Raw genomic sequence first — 5,986 nt, forward strand, 5'->3', positions numbered from 1 at the left:
AGTACGAATGTACACGATTTGAACGTCGATTTTGGTGGATGGTATGAAACGAGACATCTCCGACTTTGTTTCGAGATGTTTAATATGTCAACAAGTGAAAGCGGAACATCAAGTGCCTTCAAGATTACTTCAGCCGATCATGATACCCGAGTGGAAATGGGATCGAGTCACAATGGACTTTGTGTCCGGACTGCCATTGTCAACAAGTAAGAAGGATGCGATTTGGGTTGTTGTCGATAGACTAACTAAGTCGGCTCACTTTATCCCCGTGTGTATGGATTTTTCATTGGATAGACTAGCTGAATTGTACGTTTCTCAGATTGTGAGATTACACGGGGTACCTATTTCTATCGTGTCGGATAGAGATCCGAGATTCACCTCACGATTTTGGAAGAAATTGCAAGAAGCTTTGGGTACCAAGCTGCATTTTAGCACTGCTTTTCACCCCCAAACCGATGGTCAATCTGAGCGGATAATTCAGATACTTGAGGATATGTTGAGATGTTGCATCCTCGAGTTCAGTGGTTCATGGGAACGATATTTACCTTTGATTGAATTCGCTTACAACAATAGTTTTCAATCAAGTATTAAGATGGCACCTTACGAGGCTTTGTACGGTCGTAAATGCCGTACACCATTGTTTTGGACCGAGCTCGGTGAAAGTAAATTTTCGGAGTTGATTTGATTAAGGATGCCGAACAGAACGTAAAGGTAATCCGTGAAAGTCTGAAAGCAGCCACAGATCGTCAAAAAAATCGTATGCGGATTTGAAACGAAAGGACATTGAATATCAGGTGGGAGATAAAGTGTTCCTTAAAGTTTCGCCTTGGGAAAAGGTACTCAGGTTTGGCCGTAAGGGCAAGTTGAGCCCGAGATTCATTGGGCCGTACGAAATCTCCGAACGAGTTGGTCCGGTTGCGTATAGATTGATTTTTCCCCCCTGATCTTGAAAGATTCACGACGTCTTTCATGTTTCGATGCTTCGACGCTATCGATCTGATCCATCGCATATAATTAGCCCATCAGAGGTTGAAATTCAAGCCGATATGAGTTATGAAAAGAACCGATGCGTGTCCTAGCTCGTGAACTGAAAGAGTTGCGAAACAAAAGGGTTCCGTTAGTTAAGGTGTTATGGCTCAATCACGGGATCGAGAAACCTACTTGGGAAACCGAGAGCTCGATGAAAGAACGATACCCAAACCTATTTACCGGTAAGATTTTAGGGGACGAAAATTTCTTAAGTGGGGGAGAGTTGTGACAGCCCAAAATTGACCCTAGTCGGGAAGTGGTTTCGGGACTACAAAACCGAGTCATAAAAATAATTGATTTCCATATTCTATGCTTATTATGTGTGTACATGAGTATGTGGAAGTTTCATTCTCCAATTTTGCCAATTGCATGAGAAATTATTAAATAGGGATTGATATGAGACATGGTGAAAATATGATAGGCTAATTTAAAATGGTCTATTAATGCATGTTGTGAAAATGACGGGTTTGCATGTCAAATTACCCAAAATTTGAGCTAGTGGTTGGCCATGCTATGGGTGGAAACATGTTGGGAACATGTTGGCCTAGTGAGGTATGTAGGAAAAAATAAAATAAGGGGCATGGGCATAAAATAATGAAAAGGAGTATGATGAATACAAAAAAAATGTGTGTAGTTGTTTTCCCCCCCCCATTGCCGTGAGTTAAAGAAAAGAAAGGAGAAAATTTTTGTTCATCCTTTCTCATCTTCATTTAGCCGAAACTAGAAAGAAAAAAACAAAGAAAAAAAATGCTCATCCTTTGGTTCATCCTTGGCCAAAAATTTTAAGGAGGAAGGAAGAAGAAAGGTTGAAGAGGTTCGGCCATGCATGTAGCTAGGCTAAGGTATGTTTGATGATGTTCCATGAGATGCATGCATGTTTTAGTTGTTAGCTTGAGTTCTACCTAGCCCATGGTCTAAATCTTGCTATGTGATGGAAATGACACTCGGCCATGGATGCATCATTCTTGGTTGATGTTTGATGTTGTGGTGATGAGGTATGAGGATGAGTTAAGATTTGGCCTAGGTGGAGTTTGTGTTAATGCCATTGCATGCTAAATATGAAGCTTGTTAATGATGCATGTGATGGTGGCTTGATGATTCTTGAACCTCCTTTTTAGCATTTTTGAGTGAGCACATATGTGCATTGGTTGCTAAATGGAGAAGAATCGGCCAGCAAGTTGTGTGCTAAGGCCGAATATAACTTTTGCATGTTAATGAGCAATGCATGTGTTAAATTGATGGAAAGGGAGAGGATGCTTTACTAGTGTGTATATGTGTGTATTAGCCAAGTTTTGAACTCGAAACAAAAGGGTGTTTAGTCAATACAAGTGACCATACTTGTAGAATGTATTAAGTGTTGAAATCGGCCCCAAAATAGACATGCATATTCGGCCAAGGGGAAAAAATTAGCTAAAATGTTGAGTTTGATTCATGATTCCGTACATATGTGACTTTAATGTCTAATGTATAAATATGGGCTAAGTGCCTTGTGTTCCTCTTTTCGATGCTCAAATGATTAAATCAATTTATTTGTTTAATTAAGCTCAAGAGCAAAGGGGAACTAAATCCGATAAAGGGAAGGAAAAGTGGTCGAATAGCTATCGGAATCATTCGACAACACCCGAGGTAAGTTCTTGAGTAAAAGTGCTTAAATTATGATGTGATTAGATCATGTTTTGAGCAAATTAAAATCATGCTCTTTGTGTGGCTATTGAGCCGAATTTGCAAGAATGATAAATGTCTTGTGTTTGAGTTTTGCTAACGAAAATGAAATACGAATGGGCCATGATTTATTGTTAAATGTGCATGGTTATTTGAATGCTGTCCGGGCTAAGTCCCGAAGGCTTGTGCTAAGTGACAATATCCGGACTAAGATCCGAAGGCATTTGTGCGAGATACTAATTCCGGGCTAAGCCGAAGGCATTTGTGCGAGTTACTAAATCCGGGTTAAGTCCCGAAGGCATTTGTGCGAGTTACTAATCGGGTTAAGTCCGAAGGCATTTGTGCGAGCTACTAAATCCGGGTTAAGTCCCGAAGGCATTTGTGCGAGTTACTAAATCCGGGTTAAGTCCCGAAGGCATTTGTGCGAATTACTATAACCGGGCTATGTCCCGAAGGCATTTGAACGAGGAGCTATATCCGGTTAAATTCCGAAGGTACGTGATTTGGGAATGAATGAACTTGCTGTAAAATTCCAGTTAATACTCTCGAAACATCCCAACATTGAGGTATGTTTCGTATGTGCTTGAATTTAGTTGAGCCCTTACAAATAAGTATTCGCTCAGTTGATAAACGAGCTACCGGCCTTTGGCTGAGTTGATCTTTTGTGTATGTACATAAGGGTTGATAATGTGAAGCAAGTACGATATCGTAAATTTGTGCATATGAAATTATCCGTTTAGCTATATGAATGCTATACTTTTGTTGTGCTGGAATTCCTTGCTCAAAACTTACTAAGCATAAATTGCTTACTCCGTTTCATTGCTCCTCTGTTTTATAGATTTGGTTCTCCAGCTATCGGACTCGGGATCTTGAGGTCAAAGTCGCCCACACTATCAAAGCCCCTTTTGCTACAATTTTGGTTGAACTTCGAAATGGCATGTATAGGACTACCCGTTTGTTGTGGGTCGTGGACCCTTTGGACTTGTATAAATTTTGGATAGCCATGCGAAAATGGCTTATATGTGTTTGAGTATATTGTTATAATCATTTGGTGTGGATATGCTTGACAAGGATTGGCCATGGGGATGGTTAATCACTTTCATAAATTGTGCTATTTATGCAAAAAGGGCTAGTTGAATCATGGAAACCATGAAATAGGTAAAGTCTACCTTAAAGGCAGATGCTGACAGCAGCAGTGATGTAGATTTGGAAAATCACTAAAAATAGTAGGAAGGGAATTAAATAGTGAATAAATTATGTAAACAAACCTTGATGAATCTACTTTCATAGGAAAGTAACGAAACAATCATACGGATAGTATGTTAAGAGATATTCAGGTTCTCGTGAGACAGGGCCAGAACGGTTTCTGGATTTCCTGTTCCGACTTTGGAAATTCATTACAAATTAACCAGAGATAATTAGGAGTCATACCATATATGGATAGATTCCTCTCTGAGTATAGTTTCTATAGAAACAAATGGCATCAGTATTGGAGCCCTGTACAAGGAGATATCCAAGTCGTAATGCGGAAAGGTCAGGGTAGTTGATCCCTGTAACATGGGAGACTTTGACTAATAAACTGTACTAATTGGCCCAACCAAAAATTCTAAAAAAAAATATGTAGATGGGCATATGAGTCTAGTTTCAGGGAAAAATCACGAAACTAATTTTCGAGTTGTGAAACTCAAGATATGATTTTTAAAGCGACTAGTACGCAGATTGGCAGTGTCTGAGAAATATTTTTATAAGGGGTTTAAAGTCTGTTAACACCTCGTGTTCGACTCCGGTGTCGGTCTCGGGTTCGGGGTGTTACATAAGATATTAGGAACGCTAGATTTTTATTACTGTAGCCATTTATTTTTCTTGCAATTTAATTTAATTTTTTTATTATTATTTATTAATTTAGTTTTTCTTTCTCTTGGCAGGTTTTTATAGTTTATGACTAGAAGAAACCCGTCGGGACCATTGCTTTTTGACGAAGAAACCAATTGTACAGTTCGTAGAAATCAAAGATAAATAAGGTGTAGCTTAAGATACACGGAGAACGAGCAAAAAGATGATACTCAACCCCCAACCGAAGAGATGGCTGAAAACCAAGACAATCAGCTACCTCCTGCAATTGCGGCTAATCAAAATCATGCTCCACGTATTATGTATGATTATGCTAAACCTTCTCTAATAGGAACTGAATCTAGCATAGTTAGACCTACTGTAGCTGCAAATACTTTTAAATTAAAACCTAACACTATTCAGATGATACAGTAGTTTGTTCAGTCTGATGGTTTGCAGGATGAAGATCCCAATGCTCACTTAGCAAATTTCCTGGAATTTTGCGATACATTCAAAATCAATGGCGTCTCTAATGATTCCATTCGTCTTTGGTTATTCCCTTTTTCATTGAGGAACAAAGCTAAACAGTGGTTGAACTCGTTACCACGAGGATCAATTACTACTTGGGAACAAATGACCCAGAAATTTTTACTAAAATATTTTTCGTCGGCTAAAACGGCTAAATTACGTAATGATATCTCTTCTTTTGTGCAGGTGGATTTAGAAACACTTTACGATGCATGGGAGAGATACAAGGACTTACTGAGAAGGTGCCCTCACCATGGGTTATCACTTTGGCTGCAAGTACAAACATTTCACAATGGTTTGAATCTCTCGACTCGGCAAATGGTTGACACAGCTGCTGGCGGAACCATTAACAATAAAACACCGAAAAATGCCTATAAGTTTATAGAGGAGATGTCACAGAATAACTATCAGTGGCAAGTCATGAGGACTAAGCCAACAAAAACAGCTGACGTTTTTAACGTCGACTCAGTTACTATGCTGTCAAATCAGGTAGAACTTCTCAATAAAAAGATTGATGGTTTTCTTAATTCTACGCAGGTACATCCAGTAATGAGGTGTGACTCAAGTGGAGGAGGTGTGCATATCAAATATCAATCCTTCAATCCCACAACCGAAGAAGAACAAGTCAACTATATGGGTAACAATAACTTCAGATCTCAAAATAACCCATACAGTAATACTTATAATACAGGTTGGAGGAACCACCCAAATTTCTCCTAGGGTGTTCAAGGAAATCAAAAGCCACAAAATCCTCAGGGTTTTCAACAGCCACCTTATCAACAAGAGAAGAAACTGAACCTTGAAGAGATGCTTTCAAAATTCATATCAGTGTTAGAAGCCCGTTTCCAAAATACCGAGACAACACTTAAGAATCAACAAGCATCGATCCAAGGGCTCGAAACTCAGATAGGCCAACTATCCAAACTAATCTCCAAAT

The 5,986-nt window shown here is 39.2% G+C and overlaps 1 non-coding gene across 1 annotated transcript; it reads right to left on the minus strand.

Moving 5' to 3' along the window:
* Positions 1–5,202: 5,202 nt before the first annotated feature.
* LOC121217388 (small nucleolar RNA R71) lies at positions 5,203–5,309 on the minus strand. Its single transcript, XR_005913493.1, has one exon. It is a non-coding gene; the product is annotated as a small nucleolar RNA R71 (small nucleolar RNA).
* Between the last annotated feature and the right edge of the window lie 677 nt (positions 5,310–5,986).

This window comes from Gossypium hirsutum, chromosome A02 (genome assembly GCF_007990345.1).
Source record: "Gossypium hirsutum isolate 1008001.06 chromosome A02, Gossypium_hirsutum_v2.1, whole genome shotgun sequence".
NCBI classification, from domain to species: Eukaryota; Viridiplantae; Streptophyta; class Magnoliopsida; order Malvales; family Malvaceae; genus Gossypium; species Gossypium hirsutum.